Source organism: Gorilla gorilla, chromosome 10, assembly GCF_029281585.2.
Source record: "Gorilla gorilla gorilla isolate KB3781 chromosome 10, NHGRI_mGorGor1-v2.1_pri, whole genome shotgun sequence".
Taxonomy (NCBI): Eukaryota; Metazoa; Chordata; class Mammalia; order Primates; family Hominidae; genus Gorilla; species Gorilla gorilla.
This window is the reverse complement of record NC_073234.2, coordinates 132,737,841-132,756,768: the sequence shown is the minus strand read 5'-3', so window position 1 is coordinate 132,756,768 and position 18,928 is coordinate 132,737,841. Positions and strand designations below refer to the sequence as shown.

General features: G+C 44.5%; 1 protein-coding gene across 3 annotated transcripts in view; it reads left to right on the top strand.

Annotated features, from left to right (window-relative positions):
* The window catches only part of NOS1 (nitric oxide synthase 1), a 153,750-nt gene that overhangs the window by 8,562 nt on the left and 126,260 nt on the right, over positions 1–18,928 (top strand). The window lies entirely within an intron of this gene.

The following is an 18,928-nucleotide window of genomic DNA, read 5'->3' as shown; positions in this document are numbered from 1 at the left end:
TATAGGTAGGTAGATAGATAGGTACATGAATGGATGAATGGATAGATAGCTAGGTAGGTAGATAGGTAAGTAGGTAGGTAGGTAGGTGGGTGGATGGATGGATGGATGGATAGATGAATGGATGGATGGATAGATAGATGACTGATAGAGAAAGACGAGTAGGTAAATATGAAATGCTAATAGCTGTTGAATTAAGTTGAAAGTTTATGGGTGTTTTTACACCATTCTTTTACATTTTCTGTTTAAATACTTTATCATAAAGTTGGGAGGCAAGAATGGCTTTCAACTTTCCTCCATGTTAAATTTTTCCAAGTTTCTTAGGAGAATAATATTTAGCCTTCTTGTTTCTATCCCCTCACCACCCACACACGAATACATGTGCACACACATACACGCACACTCATGAACACACACATCTCTCTCTCTCTCCCTCTTTTTTCCTGGAAGAAATAATCCTGCAGTTTAGCAGAATGTCACTGTTTTTCATGGCAGTTTCTCTTTACATTTTTCCCTCAGCATTTTAATTAGGGCTGTGAGTCACCATGCTTTATGAAGGCTGGTGACAATGTCATTTACGGCTGTTTAGCATCCCAATCGAGCCCTCTTTGGCGGTGCTCATTACATCAGGGGCATTGAGCAGTGAGCAGGCGACAGTTCCCTCTGTCAGCAACAGAACAGGCTCAGGGCCTCTTGAGGGACTGAGAAATGAGCTTGAGGTTTGTTCCTGGAATAGCTTCCAAAGTTGGTTTTTCCGTGGCTGGTGGTATAGCCCAGGCGTGCCTGAATGCACTTGAGCTCGAGAGGGTTGTGCAGAACTGAAGCTCTGACCTCCTTCTCAGTGATAGCAAGCTTTCCCCCAGGCCCATGCCTCTTGCCTCCAGAGTGTTCAATGCCATGACATCGGCTCTTGAACACTGTATGTATGTATGTATGTATGTATGTATGTATGTATGTATGTATTTCTGAGACAGCGTCTTACTCTGTCACCCAGGCTGGAGTGCAGTGGCGTGATGATGGCTCACTGCAACCTCAACTTTCCTGGCTCAGGTGATCCTCTCACCTCAGCCTCCTGAGTAGCTGGGACTACAGGTGTGCACCACCACACCTGGCTAACTTTTTGTAGCGACAGGGTCTCACCATGTTGCCCAAGGTGGTTTCAAGTTCCTGGGCTCAAGCAATCCACCCACCTGGGCCTCCCAAAATGCTGGGATTACAGGCGTAAGCCACCATGCTCAGCAGGTTCTTGAACACTTTAGACCCCTCTGGATGATGGAGAAGAGGCAGGATTCTGAAGCCCATCAAAGCTGGGTTCAAATCCAACCACTGCCATTTATTCACTCTGTAACCTTGGCAAGTTATTTAATCTCTCTGTAAATCTCATTTTCCTCTTCTGTAAACACAGGAATAATTCTATTTCACTGCATTATTGAGACCATTAAATGCTTGGCACATGCAGCTACTCCATCAGTTTCTCGGCAAGGTTGAGATTGGTGATTAGGATGACTTGGCTTAGACATGTCATGCCCTTGACTATCCAGGTTCCTTCTGATATTCCTCATCCCTCCTCCCAAGGGGCAATGGAGGTGAAGATATGTCAGTCAGGGTCTAAGCAGGAAACAGAAGGCACCTGCAGCTGGGATTTCCAAGTAATTTAATTAAGGAGCAGCTTATGGACACAGGTTAAGGCACCAACAAAGGGGTGCTTAAGTACTCAGGGACTAGCAACCAGGGCAGCAGTTGCCACTCCAGGCCTGAAGGAGCAGGGGGAAGCAACAGTGTTACCGAAGCCCTTTGGGTGGTGGAATGGAGTGGGGGTGCTGGCGAAGGGAAGGGTCCCTGTAGAAGCTATACTCAGAAGGGAATGCAGACCCTGCCAGACTACAACACTAAGAGAGGGAGAGAGCAGAGAAAGAAATATCCTGGCTTCTCTGCTTCTCCCTCATCTCCTGTCTCCACATCCCATTGGCCAAACCCAATCAGATGCCAGAGGGCAAGAGACTTTTTTTTTTCTTCTTCTTCTTTTGAGTCTTGCTCTGTCGCCCAGGCTGGAGTGCAGTGGCGCAATCTCGGCTCACTGCAAGCTCCGCCTCCCGGGTTCACGCCGTTCTCCTGCATCAGCCTCCCGAGTAGCTGGGACTACAGGCGCCCGCCAACAGGCCCGGCTAATTTTTTTGTATTTTTAGTAGAGACGGGGTTTCACCGTGTTAGCCAGTATGGTCCCCATCTCCTGGCCTCGTGATCCGCCCGCCTCGGCCTCCCAAAGGGCTGGGATTACAGGCTTGAGCCACCGCACCCGGCCAAGAGACCTTTTGATGTCCACAGAGGTCAGCCTCTTCGGGAGCCCAGATAAGTTTGGAGAATGAATCTGGGGGCAAAGGGTGGCAACTAGCACAGATGGGGGGAAAGAGGAAGAGCTCACCGATAATGGTGAGTAAGACCAATCCCAGTTCATCAGCTCTGAGCAAAAAGAAGTTTCCCTGAGTTGGGACATCCTGGAATGTCTCCATTTTGCTTCCTGGATCCAGGACATGCTGGTGTGTCTTCAGTTTTCTGTAGGGTCCTTATGAAATCCTTAAAATAAGTCAGGCATTTGCTTTCATTTCAAACACACAAGGTACTTTGAGAAAATGGGAGTGGGTACTATAAAATCAAGTGAACAGTGCCAGGGCATTGCAACTTAGCCTGCAAATTGTAGGGTGGAGTCCTAAATAAAGCACCCAGTTAACTGAGGAGGTGTGACTCATTGAATAATCTGTTGAAATAGCTTTGGTGTGCAGTCAACAGGTAACTAGTAAGTGCCTGTTGAATGCCCACTCTGCATTGTCCCTGAGCACGTCACACATCGTCCCATGGCAATGGCGTGCTGTGCCCTGCTAGCCAGGAATGCAAGTCTTATCAAAGCACAAAAGGTTCATAGATTTCAAAGCAAGGTTTTCTAATGATAGCATCTCAGGAATCCTGAGATTTTACTGCTGACTTCCAAGGAGAGTTGTAGATTAAACTTGGAGAAACTTTCTTGGTGGAAATGACAATGATACTGTAGAAAAAAACTCTGAAGTGGGAGCTGAGAGTCTGTGTGTCTCTGGTAGTAATAATAACACCAGCTGGCCAGGCATGGTGGCTCACACCAGCACTTTGGGAGGTTGAGGAGGGAGGATCGCTTGAGCTCAGGAGTTCAAGACCAGCCTAAGCAATGTAGCAAGACCGCCATCTCTACAAAAAATAAAAAATTAACCAAGTGTGGTGGCTCGTGCCTGTAGTCCCAGCTATTCAGAAGGCTGAGGCAGGGGGATCCTTGAGCCCAGGAGTTCGAGACTGCAGTTAGCTATGATCGCACCACTGCACTCCAGCCTGGGCAACACAACAAGACCCAGTCTCAAAATAATGAATAATAACACCAGCCAATGTTCTTCATGTACTTGCTACAGACTAGGTACCATGCTAAGCCCTGGGCCTGTATAAGCACAGGTTTCCAAAATATGGTGGATACTCCACTGGTGGGACCCATTTTTTATTGTTTTATTTCATTGAGGTAAAATTCATGTAACATAAAATTAACCATTTTAGAGTAGCATTTAGTACATTCCCAGTGTTGTGTGATCATTGCGTCTATCTAGTTCCAAAACATCTCCATTACCCCACAAGGGAACCTTGTACTTCTTAAGAATTGAAAACAAGTATTCAAACAAAAACTTTTCCATGTGTGTTCATAGCACTATTCACGATAGCCAAAGGGTGGAAACAGCCCAAATGTCTGTCAATGGACGAGTGGATAAACTAAAAGTGGCTTATCCATCTATCTAATGGAATATTACTCAGCCACTAAAAGAAATGAAGTGCTGATCTATGCTGTAACATGGATGAACCTCAAAAGCGTGATGCTGAGTGAAAGAAGCCAGACTCAAAAAGCCTCATCTTGTAGGATTTCATTTATATGCAGTATCCAGAATAGACAAATCCACGGAGGCAGAAAGCAGATAAGTGGTTGCCAGGGGGCGAGGAGAAGGGAAAAGGAACAATCACTTTACTGATACTCATTTTTTGAAAAACTTTTATTTTGAAGTAATTTTAGATTCACGGAAAAGTTGTAATATGGTACAACGAGTTTCTTTATACCCTGACCTAGTTTCCCCAATGTTAATATCATACATAACCATAATCTAATTATCAAGAACAGAAGATTGACAATGGCATGATATTAACTAAACGACAGACCCTATTCGAATTGCACCACTTTCTCCGCTACTGTGCTGTTTCGGTTCCAGGATCCCACATTGCTTTCGGCGCTGATTTCTCTCTGCCGCCTCTGATCTGTGACAGTTTGTCAGTCTTTCCTTGTCTCCCGCGGGCTTGACACCTTTGAAGATGACTGGTCAGTTACAGTGCCACTTCGTGTGAATTTGTTCCATGTGTTTTCATGATTAGATCAAGGAGCCATTTTTTTAAAAATTTACTCATTAAATATTTGTTTTGATAGATCATAGAAAAAAGCAGCTAGCAAATTTATATGACGATTTCGTGGATATTAGCTTTTAGAATGAGGCTATAGTATCTAAGATAGAAAGTGAGTTCATTGTAAGGGAAAATATTAAATAAATAATTGCATAGGTGAGACACGGGTATGGTGCAAAGATATGATGTTGGTAAGAGCAGCATGGGAAACATGACGTTACTTCATGGAATCTTCACAAGAGTCTTGCAAAGTAGATTCAGGACTATTGTTTTTTGCCATTTTATAGATGAAGAAACAGAGGCACCAAGATGCTGAAGCCCTTGACCGAGTCACGTGTCAGTAAATGACAGAATCAGGACTTGAACCCCATGCCTGTGATCCTAAACCATGACATTCCCCCTTAACCCTTCCTTCCAGCCTCTGCGACATCAGCTTATAGACTGTTGAAGGTGACACCGTTCTCTTCTGTGATTTTTATTTCAGGGGTTATTTGCAGAGCTCTGTTCAGTAAAGCTGACTCAGGTGGGGATGTGTCCCGCAGTGTTGAGGTAGGGTGTCCTCCAGGGGCTTCCCAGGTGTGCTGGTGCAACACGAGATAAAGACCAAGCCAGTTCAGGTAACCCCCAGGTAGAGTCACTGAAAAACAACAACAACAAAAAAAAAACTCTAGGGGATCTGGGACTGAATCTTCCCTTGGGATGGAGGAAGGAAGTTGCATTCCACTCAGCTCCTGTTAGAATGAGTATGCAAGGACTGGTTTGACATCAAAAGAAAAAGCCCAATTTAGATAGAAAGGTGTCACTCCAGGAAGGGCTTTGGTGCACACCCAAGGTGAAAGAAGAAACAGATACAGACTTCAAGATGATCCTGGAAAGTGCTGTGTCACTCTCAGTAGATTTAACCCAGGGAGAACAAGGTCAGGGTTGAGCATCAGCCCCAGGGCACAAGCTGGGGTGGATGCTGTGATCTCATGCGGAGGTGGGGATCCCATCAAACACCTGGATCGACTGGGACCACCCAGGACAAGACCCAAATCACTGAGCATGCTGTCCCTTCATTGAGTAGCTTCTGAAGGTGACCTTCCTTATTGCCCTTTAAAACTCACTCTCTAGCAGGGGTCCCACAGTCAAAGGCCTATAGTGAAATACTTATTTGCAAGAAACAAATGAATGATGGGGGCCACAGGGTTTTGCAGGGGAACCAGAGAGCTCATGCCCCACCTAAAGTGGGGGGGGGGGGGGTGCCACCACCTACTCCAGCTGTTTGGAGTGTGCTCAGGAACACAGGCCCAGTGTAAACATATCTTCCATGGTTCCAAGAAAGCCAGAAATTTCTATCTTTGATGAAAGCTCCAGTTTTTTGTTTGTTTGTTTTTCTTTTTTTTCCTTTTTTTGAGACAGGGTCACACTCTCTTTCACCCAGTCTGGAGTGCAGTGGCGCGATCTTGGCTCACTGCAACCTCTGCCTCCCAGGTTCAAGCAATTCTTCTGCCTCAGACTCCCAAGCAGCTGGGACTACAGGTGTGCACCACCACACCCAGCTAATTTTTGTATTTTTAGTAGAGACATGGTTTTACCATCTTGGCCAGGCTGGTCTTCAACTTCTGACCTCAAGTGATCCACCTTCCTTGGCCTCCCAAAGTGCTGGGATTACAGGTGTGAGCCACCATGCCCGTCCTGAAACCTCCAGTTTTTAAATGGTGATAACAAATTTGGGGGAAAAAATTTAACTGTGTTAACCAAATGCAATTCATTTGTATACCTATGGGCTGTCTTTGATAGAATCCGACCAGAGCCTGATTGAAGAATGTGATATCCTGGATCTGAAGCATTTTTTGTGCAGAACAGGTGATAGTTTGAGTTGAAGTTGAAATTTCCTTTAAAATGGCCATTTGTGTAGGTCACAAAAAGTCACACGGGGCTTTAGAAGCAAACTGTACCGGTGTTTCTCAAACTCCAGTGTGCACGTAGATCCACTGGGGGATCTTCCTAAAATGCAGAGCCTGAGTCATAGGTCTGGGCTGGGCCTTGGGATTCTGCATTGCTGACATGCTCCCAGGTGATGCTGCTGGTGCTGGTGCATGGACCACGCTTTGGGTAGCAAAGCAGACCATGTTCATCGCTGGTGGTTTTGCAAACTCCATTAAGACCCACCCCACATTGTCGTTCCTTTTTCTGAATCCAAGTTTTGTTTTTGTTTTTGTTTTTGTTTTTTGAGACAGAGTCTCGCTCTGTGGTCTAGGCTGGAGTGCAGTGGTGTGATCGTGGCTCACTACAACCTCAGCCTCCCGGGTTAAAGCCATTCTCCTGCCTCAGCCTCCTGAGTAACTGGGATTACAGGCACGTGCCACCATGCCTGGCTAATTTTTGTATTTTTAGTAGAGGCGGGGTTTCACCATGTTGGCCAGACTGGTCTCAAACTCCTGGCCTCAGGTGATCCGCTCGCCTCAGCCTCCCAAAGTGCTGGGATTACAGGCGTGAGCCACGGCACCTGGCCTGAATCCAACTTTTGTTAACCAAGTGTCTGAAGTCTCATTCATTCACTCATTTGTAATGGGCCATGCCATCACCTCCCTGCAGCTGCTTTCAGGAAGTGAAGTGAGACCAGTCTTGGCTTTCTGCATGGCGACCACTGGCTGGAACTGCTCTCCAGACATGGCATGGGCCCTCCAGTTCTCTAGAGTCCCCACTGCTGCCTCTCACCTCTCACAGGGCTGCTTCATTCAATAGCTGTAGACTTAGAGATTGAGACCCTGATTCACTGAGTACCTATTATGTGCCAAGTCCTGTGCTATGCACAGGTGGTTGTTTTTTTGTTTGTTTGTTTGTTTTGTTTGTTTGTTTTTTGTTTGTTTGTTTGAGACAAGGTCTTGCTTTTTCACCCAGGCTAGAGTCCAGTGGCACAATAATGGCTCACTGCAGCCTCGACCTCCTGGGCTCAATAATCCTCCTGCGTTAACCTCCCAAAGTGTTGGGATTACAGGCATGAGCCACTGAGCCCAGCCCTAAGAGTTAATTGATAAAAGCTGAGTAAATGAAGGAATTGTAGCGGACGTCTCTGATACCATAATCATTATTTTTATTTGATTTTTTATTGGAAAAAGTACATTATCATCTATGGTTCCCTTACAGCACTAAATATATATTTTAAGCTTCTTATCCTAATTATGAAATTGATTGTTTAAACATTTACTTTGACAAGTGACTAGAATCTGTTAGCCTTGTCCCTTCATCTCACTTGTAGTGGTATCTTCAGATACCCTGTTATCGATCCTCAGGAGGCAGATAATTTTTGGAGGTATTTCACCAGGAAGGGAGGTGAGCCAATATTTGACTGTTGGGCAATAATTTAAATTGTTAAGCTCCAGCATAACAAGACAGAAAGAGCATCTTGCAGCCGGGCGCGGTGGCTCACGCCTGTAATCCCAGCACTTTGGGAGGCCGAGGCAGACGGATCACATGAGGTTAGGGGTTTGAGACCAGCCTGACCAACATGGCAAAATCCCATCTCCACTAAAAATATAAAAATTAGCTGGCAGGTGTCTATAGTCCCAGCTACTCAGGAGGCTGAGGCAGGAGAATTGCTTGAACCCAGGAGGCGGAGGTTGCAGTGAGCTGAGATTGTGCCACTGCACTCCAACCTGGGCAACAGAGGGAGACACTGCCAAAAAAAAAAAAAAAAAAAGCAAGAAAGCAACCAAGCAAGCAAGCAAGAATGAATCATAATAGCCGGCGTTTGATCTTCGTTCTGACTCTGTTTCTAAGAATCTTAGGCAAGTCCTTTCCTGACTATGAGCCTGTAGCTCCTCATCTGCAGAATGTAATGTGAAACAAGTGACTTCTACCCTTATTATTTATTGTGTAATAGAATACTCGGAAAATTGTATTAATGCCATGGCCTGTTTTCCCCATATAAATGCACGTATCACAAAAGTTGTGCACACAATTTCAGGATTTTCAGGGTTCCCTGAGCCCTGTAGGAGGTTTATAAAATCAATATTGTGAATTGGAGTAGAAAATCCCTAGCATCTCTTTCAACTTTCAATTACTAAAATTGTAGAATTGAGCTAAAAATATATAGTAGTACTTAGAACATTAGAAAAGCAAAGACGTTGAGTTCAGACAAACTTGACTTGAGTCCCCACCACTGACACTAGCTGCATAACCTATGACTTAATGTCGTTGAGCCTCGATTTTAACATCTATAAAATGGGAATTATAATGTCATGTCACGTTCATATCGTGTTGCAAGAATGCAAATGAGATCTTCCAATAAAGTGCTTACATATAAAAATGCTCAAAATATTAAGTTGAACTGTACGAAATTGAAAAAGTTGATCATTTGCAAAACTGTTAATTCATATATTTCAACCTAATGAGTACTCAGTGTGAATAGTTGAGCGCTTATTCACCAAATACTTATTTCATGCTTACTAGGTGCTAACATATTCTAAGAAGAAAGTCAATTATATTGTGCAGATGAAAGCAGACCCGTGGTGCTTTAGCTCCATGTGGCCAGCAAATGTATACTAGGCTCAGGCCTGCCTTAATGAATATTTTCCCTCCTGTCCTTGGTACTAGTCTACACATTCATGCTAAGATAGGACAACTGCAAATCCATTTTATACAATTGAAGAGTCTTGATCTTTTACTCAAGTTTGACCCAATTGCATTTATTGTTATTACTGGTATATCTGACATATGTGGAATTATTTCTGCCATTGTGGTTTATGTTTTCTATTTAACATATTTTCCCTTTACTGAAATTCATTTGTAACTGATTCAGGCCTATATGGATGTTGTGGATCTATTTAAAGGCAACTTTCGAGTGAAGGGAACAAATATTATTACTGCTCTCTTAAAATAGTTATTCTTACTTCTTTTTTCTTCCCTGAGCACCTTTTGTCAGCCTTTTGACTCAGCTCCCCTACACCAGAAAGCACCCAAGGATGCCAGGCATGAGAGGAGAAATTTGGTTGAGCCTCAAGTTAACATTGATGTGCAATTTGGAGAAAACAGTTATTATGTTCCCTGAAAAATAAACACTCAACATTGTCATTATAGTTGACATTTACAGTTTACAAAGTGCCCTTTACAGTGTCCATCTTGCTTAATCATTACAAAAGTCTTGGCAACTAGTTGTTATTACTGTTTTGATTTCACAAAAGGAAATTGAGAGTCAAAATGTTAAATGACTTATCCAAGATCAAATAGCTTATAAATGGCAAAGCTTGGAATTGAGCCAAATTGAGCATATTTTTTGTAGCTGAATTCTCAGAATTATGGAAATGACGTTATTAGGAAATGTTGATTCTTGCAATATACTAGACCACAACTAAATTATTACTATTCATGAAAGACAGTTCTATGAAATGAGTTTCATTCATTCTTATTCTTTCTTTCACCCCCATTTTCCTTCCTTCCTTCCTTCCTTCCTCCCTCCCTCCCTCCCTTCCTTCCTTCCTTCTTTCTTTTTGACAGAGTCTTGCACTGTCACCCAGGCTGGTGTGCAGTGGCACAATCATAGTTAATTTTTTTTTTTTTTTTTTGGTAGAGATGGGGGTCCTACTGTATTGCTCAGGCTGGTCTTGAACTCCTGGCCTCAAACAATCCTCTCACCTCAGCCTCCCAAAGTGCTGGGATTACAGGCATCCAGCCCTTTCACCCTATTTTTACCCCATTGTTCAGGTTTCCCTCTCTCGGGAAAACCTTCACACTCCTTCTACTAGTGGAAGCCAGGAGCTGGGAGGTCACTGCAGACACCTCCTTCTCCGTTAGCTTCTTTATCCAATTAGTCACCAAATCTTGTTGACTCAATCTTGTAAACATCTCTTAAATCGACCCACTTCCTTCCTTCCTCCCTTTCACCACCTGATCCTTAACCACCATCATTGCTCATCTCTGGCCTGCAGCAGCCTCCTAACCAGGCTCCCCATGCCCAGCCTTGCTTTTCCCACCCATTTTCCATCCAGCAGCAGCCAGAGTAATCTTCATAAAATCTAAATCTGACCACTGTACTTCTTGTCTCAAAACCCTCCAATGCTTGCCATCGCTCTAAGAATAAAGTCCAAAATCGTTAACTTGCCTTTCAAGAGACCTGATGATCCAGCCCCTGATGACCTCTCCAGATTTATCTCGTGACATGGCTTTCTTCTGTCACCCCAATGCCAGCTCCATCCTACCACAGTGCCTTCTCACACGCTGGTCTCTGTCCTCCATTTCTCACTTCCTCCATCCACCTTCTTATCTGGCCAACTCTGGATCCTGACTCTTCCTCCAGGAAGCCTTCCCTGACCACCACCACCCAGACCATGTTATGTACCTACCTTATGCAAGGTCTCATTAGCACCCTGTATTTTCGCTTTTGTTCTACTCATTGTTTTTATCACTAATATTTCTCTCCAACTACCTCCACCCTAGGTTGTAAGCTTGAGGGCAGGGGTGCTGTCTATCTTATCCACCCCTGTAATCCCAATGCAAGCTCCACACTGACTGCCCTGACCTGGGGAGAGCTATGTATGAGTAGGCAAATGAATGGTTGGCATGAAGGAAAGAAAAGGAAAGACGAGAGGAGGCAAAGGAGAGAAAGAGGGAGGGAGGGAAAAAAAAGTAAAAGAGTATAATGTTAATGGGGGTTAGAAAATATGTGCCATCTTATTTTAATGATTGTTAAGAAAAATTTCCGAGACCGCTGATAATATGTTTCCTTTTTATAGTAATGAGGCTGTCCTCTTGGCCATGATTATGTTTGCATATCTAGCCTGAAATGGTTCAATTATCTTGATGTGTAATCTAAAGTGACTCTAAAAATAATAGTCAACAGTACCACATGCTATAGATGAATTATCCCCTCTAATGCACTTCCATTTAAATTATTCCATGTGATTTATTGGTTTCCGTCTTTAAGGCAGAAACCAGAATTGTTCCCACTTTACAGATGAGGAATCTGAGGCTAATAGGCAGCAGAGGTGGGTCACAAACCCTGGTTTTTCTAGCTCCAAATTCATGCCTTTGACCCCCACACAGCATTTACAGCAATGGGGCATGTATGTAGGGGCAAGGCCGGGAGGCAGAAGTGCATCTGTGCCACTTTTGTACTTTTGTGCCACTGAAGCGTCCATGGATAGAAGGAACTTAAGAACCTTAGCCCCAAACCCTGAAATTTTCTGTCATATGATGGATGGATATATTGGTCTCCCGTCGGCCGAACTAGCTCATGTAAATGAGCTCTGCAAAACGAAGCTGAAATGAAGACTCTGTGATTCCCCAGATCTATTCTAACATCGGGATGACAGCCCTGCAGCTCTCTCCTTATGATGAACCAGACCGTCCTCCTCATCCTGCCCTAGTGGTGTTGACTCACCACCAAGTTTTGGGGCCTCAGTGCTTCTGGATGCATCTTTCATGTGCCGTGTTCCGACAAACTGAATCCTGCTTTTGCAGCATTCCGAAAAGGAGCCAATGACAGTCATCGACTCCCATGGGAGACAGGACCAGTCCACGTGTCCGTACCTTTTACCTGGTCTTTCAACACAAAGTGCTTTAAGCAGCACATCCACCAGACACTACGGATGCTCAATAGAAAAATGACTGCTTACGTGATGATAATTAGTAATAGTGGTGGTAAAAGGATCCATTTCCTGGACACTTACCTAGTCTATGGTGCATTGTAATAACATAGAAGACGTTAACTATTGGCTGGGCACAGTGGCTCATGTCTGTAATCCCAGCACTTTGGGAGGCCGAGGCAGGTGGATCACTTGAGGATAGGAGTTTGAGACCAGCCTGGCCAACATGGTGAAACCCCATCTCTACTAAAAATACAAAAAAAAAAAAAAAAAAAAAAAATAGCCAGGTGTGATCTCAGCTACTCAGGAGGCTGAGGCAGGAGGATCACTTGAACCTGGGAGGCAGAGGTTGCAGTAAGCCAAGATCACGCCACTGCACTCAGCCTGGGCAACAGAGCAAGATTACATCTCAAAAAAGAATAAAAATAATAGAAATTTAAAAATTAAAGTACAAAAATTAGCCAGGAGTGGTGGCGGGTGCCTGTAGTCCCAGCTACTCAGGAGACTGAGGCAGGCGAATCACTTGAACCTGGGAGGCAGAGGTTGCAGCAAGCTGAGATTGCGCCACCACACTCCAGCCTGGGTGACAGAGTGAGACTCCATCTCAAAATAAATAAATAAATAAAAAAGGAGAAAACATTAACTATTATCTCTTTCTATCCTCAGACACCTTATCTATATAGGCACTATTATCACCCCTATTTAATAGATGCAGAAACTATGACTCAGAGAGAGTAAGTAACTTGCCCACAATCACAAAACCAAGTAGAGAATCAGACAGTCTGACTTCAAAGACCTTACTCTTTTCTTAAAATTGATGCAAAAAACATTGTTAAAAAATAATAATTTAGTCCAGGCACAGTGGTTCATGCTTATAAACTCTGCACTTTGGGAGGTCAAGGTGGAAGGATTGCTTGAGGCCGGGAGTTTGAGACCACCCTGGGCAACATAGTGAGACACCGTTTCTACAAAAAGTTAAAAAATTAGCCAGTCACGGTGGTGTGTGCTTGTAGTCCAGTTACTCAGGAGGCCAAAGCTTGAGGATAACTTGAGCCCAGGCCTTGGAGGTTGCAGTTAGCTGTTGTTACACCACTGCCCTCCAGCCTGGGCAACAAAGCGAGACCCTGTCTCAAAAATAAATAAATAAATAATAGCAATCTAATATGAAGGAATATACAATAAAAAGTAAGCGTCCTTCCCACCCAATTTCTAGCCTTCCAGCCCCCTTTCCTAGAAGTAACCACTGTTACTGATATCTTGAATAATTTTCCAGAGCTGTTCAGTGCATCTCCAAGCTTATGTGGAAACATGGATGAATGCATGATGAAGCTGTAGGATGGACATATAATTATATTTCTAAATGGGTGTGCTCCACCTTGCTTTTAAATTTAACACTGTATCTTTAAGAGCATTCCTCATTGGTCTGGTCTTTTTAGCTCTAATCTCCTGCTTGTTTAATGCCTGCCCAGAATTCCGTTGTATGGATGTGCCATAGTTGACTTAATAGTCTTCTATTGATGGGTACTTAAGATTTTCTCAATCTCTTGATATTCAGATATTCAGAACCCTGCAAAGAAGTTTTGTATGTGTTTAAGGATGTTCCTTTCAGGTTACGTGCAGGAGAAAGTCCTGACATTTGAATTGTCAGGCCAAGATATATGTATTTTAAATTTGGAGGTAGATATTGTCAAACTGCCATTCAAAGAGGTTGTATTTAGCAGCAATGTAAGAGAGTGGGATTTCCCAAAGCCTTGACAACAGAGTGTGTGTCACATTTTAAACAATCATTAATGCTCGTGCTTGTAACTCTAAGCTGAGCCTGTTACTACCTCTGAGATATGGGCATCAGAGGTGGGAAGATTGACATCATCATAGGCAAACTGTAGCCATGAAACTGGGGGAATTCCATGGCTGAGGAGACTCAGGATGCTTGTGTCTTTGGGATCCCCAAGGCAAAGAATGCCAACTTAACCCCCAGATTTGTGGGGACTTGTGGGTTTGCCACCATGACTTACCGGCATGGGAGAAAGCACTTCAGCTTGATTCCTGGGTGGTGATCTCTCTGGGGAAAGACTGCAAATTAGCAGTTCAGGAAATGTAAAGAAGTTGGTGGTTTTGCATTTTTTAAAAGAGCGCAGTTGGGTTTACGCTTTCCGTCTTTTGTTTGTGTTGGGGGTGGCAGTATTTTGTTTTGTTTTTGAAGACTTGGAGGACATGGAGTTTGTTTTTAAATGAGATTGGAGGGAGATGGGAAACAGGGCTGAAACTCCATCAGAGATTTTTTGGGTGTATAAACTGAAAAGAATCAAGACCTCACAGGCAGGCTGGGTTTTGTTTTCTTTGATATTATTCATGTAAAAGGTAACACATATGTGATTTCAAAAATTTACATGATACTTAAATAGAAAAAAAGGTATTCAATACAAAGTATATCTCCCTCCTACTGACTTCTAACATTCCTCTTAAGATGCAACCATTGATATCTGTTTCCTCCAGAATAATCTTTACATTTACATATACAGAACCGACTTGCTTGCACCTTAATGGTATACCTTGGAGTTCATTTCTTATTTGCAGATAGAGATCTGCCTCATTGTCTTTAATGACACATTTATTGTACAGATGAGTTAGATTTTTTTTAAATTTTATTATTATTATACTTTAAGTTTTAGGGTACATGTGCACAATGTGCAGGTTAGTTACATATGTATACATGTGCCATGCTGGTGTGCCGCACCCATTAACTCGTCATTTAGCATTAGGTATATCTCCTAATGCTATCCCTCCCCCAACCCCACAACAGTCCCCAGAGTGTGATGTTCCCCTTCCTGTGTCCATGTGTTCTCATTGTTCAGTTCCCACCTATGAAACAGGGTCTTGTTCTGTCACCCAGGCTGGAATGCAGTGGTGCTATCTTGGCTCACTGCAGCCTCAACCTCCCAGGCTCAATTGATCCTCCCACCTCAGTCTCCAGAATAGCTGGGACTACAGGCATGTGTCACCATGCCTAATTTTTATTTTGTCTTGTTTTGTTTTGTTTGAGACAGAGTCTCACTGTCGCCCAGGCTGGAGTGCAGTGGCGCAATCTCGCCTCACTGCAACCTCCACCTCCCAGGTTCAAGTCATTCTCCTGCCTCAGCCTCCTGATCAGCTGGGATCACAGGTGCCTGCCACCACACACAGCTAACTTTTTTGTATTTTTAGTAGAGATGGGGTTTCGCCATGTTGGCCAGGCTGGTCTTGAACTCCTGACCTCAAGTGATCCACCTGCCTCGGCCTCCCAAAGTGTTGGGATTACAGGTGTGAGCCACCGTGCCTGTCCAAATTTTTGTGTTTTTTGTAGAAATGGGATATCACTATGTTGCACAGGCTGATTTCAAGCTCCTGGCCTCAAGCAATCTGCCTGCCTCAGCCTCCCGAAGTGCTGGGATGACAGCCCTGGGTTAGATTTCAACTGACACTTGGAAGCAAGATTTTGGATACTGGACTATTAGCCCAGGGGACATTCTACTATGACCTCTCTATTCATATGGTTCTGGGTGGATTTTCTCTCTCTCCATGCTACCCCCACCATGCCTATTCCCAGAGGTCAGTTTCAAAAGGTGACGTGATATTTGCAAACCCTCTTTGTCATTTTTCTGGTTTCTTTAAAAGGGAAAACTTTAAGAAGTGTCTTCTGCCTGGCTGTTACCAGTAGGTTCTTGAGGAGATCCAGGGATGGTAGGCTACAGAAAGAACAATGGTCACACTCTAGACCCATGCTGCCCAATGGCAATATAATGCAAGCCATGTGTGTAATGTTGGGCTTTATAAGTCACATTAAAAAGAGTAAAAAGCGCAGCCGGGCACGGTGGCTCAAGCCTGTAATCCCAGCAGTTTGGGAGGCCAAGGCAGGCGGATCACAAGGTCAGGAGCTCGAGACCTAACACGGTGAAACCCCGTCTCTACTAAAAATACAAAAAAATTAGCCGGGCATGGTAGCACACGTCTGTAGTCCCAGCTACTCGGGAGGCTGAGGCAGGAGAATGGCGTGAACCTGGGAGGCAGAGCTTGCAGTGAGCCGAGATCGTGCCACTGCACTCCAGCCTGGGCGACAGAGCAAGACTCCGTCTCAAAAAAAAGAGTAAAAAGCAGCTGGGTACAGTGGCTCATGCCTGTAATCCCTATACTTTGGGAGGCTGAGGCAGGAGGATTGCTCAAGCCCAGGAGTTCAAGACCAGCCTGGACAGCATGGCAAAACCTCTTCTCGACAAAAATACAAAAATTAGCTGGGCATGGTGGCGTGTGTCTGGAGTCCCAGCTACTCAGGAGGCTGAAGTGGGAGGATCACTTGAGCCTGGGAGGTGGAGGCTGTAGTGAGCCAAGATTGTGCCACTGCCCTCCAGCCTGGGTGACAGAGTGAGACCCTGTCTCACAAAAAAAGAAAGAGTGAAAAGCAATGGGGAAAATTAACTTTCATAATAATTTTATTTAACACAATATATCCATAACAGCATCATTTCAAATGTAATCAGTAAACATCATGGAGATGTTTATGTTCTTTTTCTCATACTAGTCTTTGTTTTTTGTTTTTTAAATTTTTTTATTTCAATAGGTTTTTTGGGGAACAGGTGGTGTTTGATTACATGACTAAGTTCTTTAGTGGTGACTTCTGAGATTTTGGTGCACCCATCACCTCTCATACTAGTCTTTGAAAGTCAATGTGCACTTTACTCTTGCAGCACATTGCAACTGAACCTGCCACAGTCCATGTGCTCAATGGCCATCTGTGTCAAGCGGCTGCCATATTGGACAGCACAGGTCTGGACGCTCCAGCTGTGGCTGGTCGACGTTGAATGAGCCCTTTGCTTCTCCAGGCCTCTGTTTTCTCATTTCTGAATGAGGAAGCTAGACTAGATAGGCTTGGTGGCTCCTCTTCATCCTAACATTCTTCATCTTTCAATGCTAAAAATGGAAAGCACGGGTAAACCAGGACAAGCAGGCTTCCCTGTGGGAGCTTTGTTTTCTCATCTACAAAATGGGGCAATCAAATATGACCCAGATCCACAGGCAAGGATGTGCTTTGTGGAGGAAAAGGAGGGAGGCATACTGTTGTGAGATTATTTTCAGGACTGTGATTGACCACTCACTTAGACCCAGATCTACCTCCTTGATTTATGTCCCTGAACCTCATCTGCCTTATCCATCCGTAAGGTGCAGATAAAAATGGCGCTTACAAGGCCCAGCATGGAGGCTCATGCCTGTAGACACAGCAACTCAGGAGGCCGAGGCAGGAGGGTCACTTGAGCCCAGGAGTTCGAGAACATAGTGAGACTCTGTCTCTACAAATACAAAAACAACTAGCTTGGTGTAGTGGCATGCACCTGTAGTCCTAGCTACTCTTGAGACTAAGACAAGAGGATCACTTGAGGCACAGAGTTTGAGACCAGCCTGGGCAAGATATCAAGACCCTGTCTGTCTCTCTCTCTCTCTCTCTCTCTCTCTCTCTCATATAGTCTGTAACAATTAAATAAAACCCCTATACAGAGGGCTCAGGCACCAATGCTTAGTGCACAGTAAGCTCTCAACCACAGGAGGCTGCCGCTGTTACCTTTCCTTCTGTTGCAGAAATGAGGTTCAGGGTGGAGAGGGGCTTGGCCAAGGTCGCACAGAGAGGAGGGAGTAGCAGACGCTGGCCTATTTGGGCTTTCTCCCTCTCACTGGCAGGCATCCCCGATAGTCAGCTACTAATTTCTTCACAGCAAGGTAAATGCAATAAATACACCCGAAGCCACTGAACTCCTTGAATGAGGCTTGGGTCCAAGTATTGTTTCCATGGTATGTACCCTGGCAAGCATGCGTATGTGATTTGTTTAAAATCCCAGCTCCTGAGGGCGGAGGCAGGGCTGTCAGGCAATTCTATCCAGCAGCCGTCTCTCCGTAGACGGTGCCCCCCACCCAGACCGGCGTGAGATGCCTTGGTGTGATTTCAAGGGAAGGGCCCCCTTCTACGTGGCGCCTGAAGTACCTTTGGCTGGACAGTGACAGAGTAGAAAGTGCACTGAATTAAAAGCCAGGAAGTCCGAATCGTTATCTATTACATAACAATAATAGGAAGCCACTTTTCTGAGTTCTCACTACTCTATGACATTGCCAAGTTCTCTGCATTTACTGTTTCATTTAACCCTCCCCGTTACTCAGAGACGAGGTGATTACAAATGACCGCATTTTGGAACTGAGGTTTAGAGAAAATAAAGAACTCACCCAGAAACACCCGGATAGAGCCAGGAAGGACCTTAAAACTCTTCCCTGGGGCAGGAGGCGGCCAGCTCTCCCTACGGAGCCTCATGGAAACTGGACATTCAAAAACCGGGACAAGTGGGTGTCCTTATAGCAGCTTAATTTATTCATCTGTAAAGTTGGGGGACAGCCGAACCTGATGTTGGTCAGGACAAGGATGAAAAATAGGATAGATGAGGATGTTTTGCAGGAGGAAAAGGAGGCAGAGAAAGTGTTGTGGAATTGTTATTAAGATAATGATTGACGGCCAGGTGCAATGGCTCACGCCTGTAATCCCAGCACTTTGGGAGGCCGAGGCAGGCGGATCACTTGAGGTCAGGAGTTCGAGACCAGCCTGTCCAACATGGCAAAACCCTATCTCTACTAAAAATACAAAATTAGCCAGGTGTGGTGGCGGGAGCCTGTAATCCCAGCTACTCGGGAGGCTGAGGCTAGAGAATTGTTTGATTCCAGGAGGCGGAGGTTGCAGTGAGCTGAGATCGCACCACTGCATTCCAGCCTGGGTGACAGAGTGAGACTCTGTCTAAAAAAAAAAGAAGCTAATTGACAGAGCTCAGACCCAGAGCTTGCTGTCTCCCTCCCTCTCTGTCTCTGTCTCTCAGCAGACAGAAAATATATCTGCCTCTCCC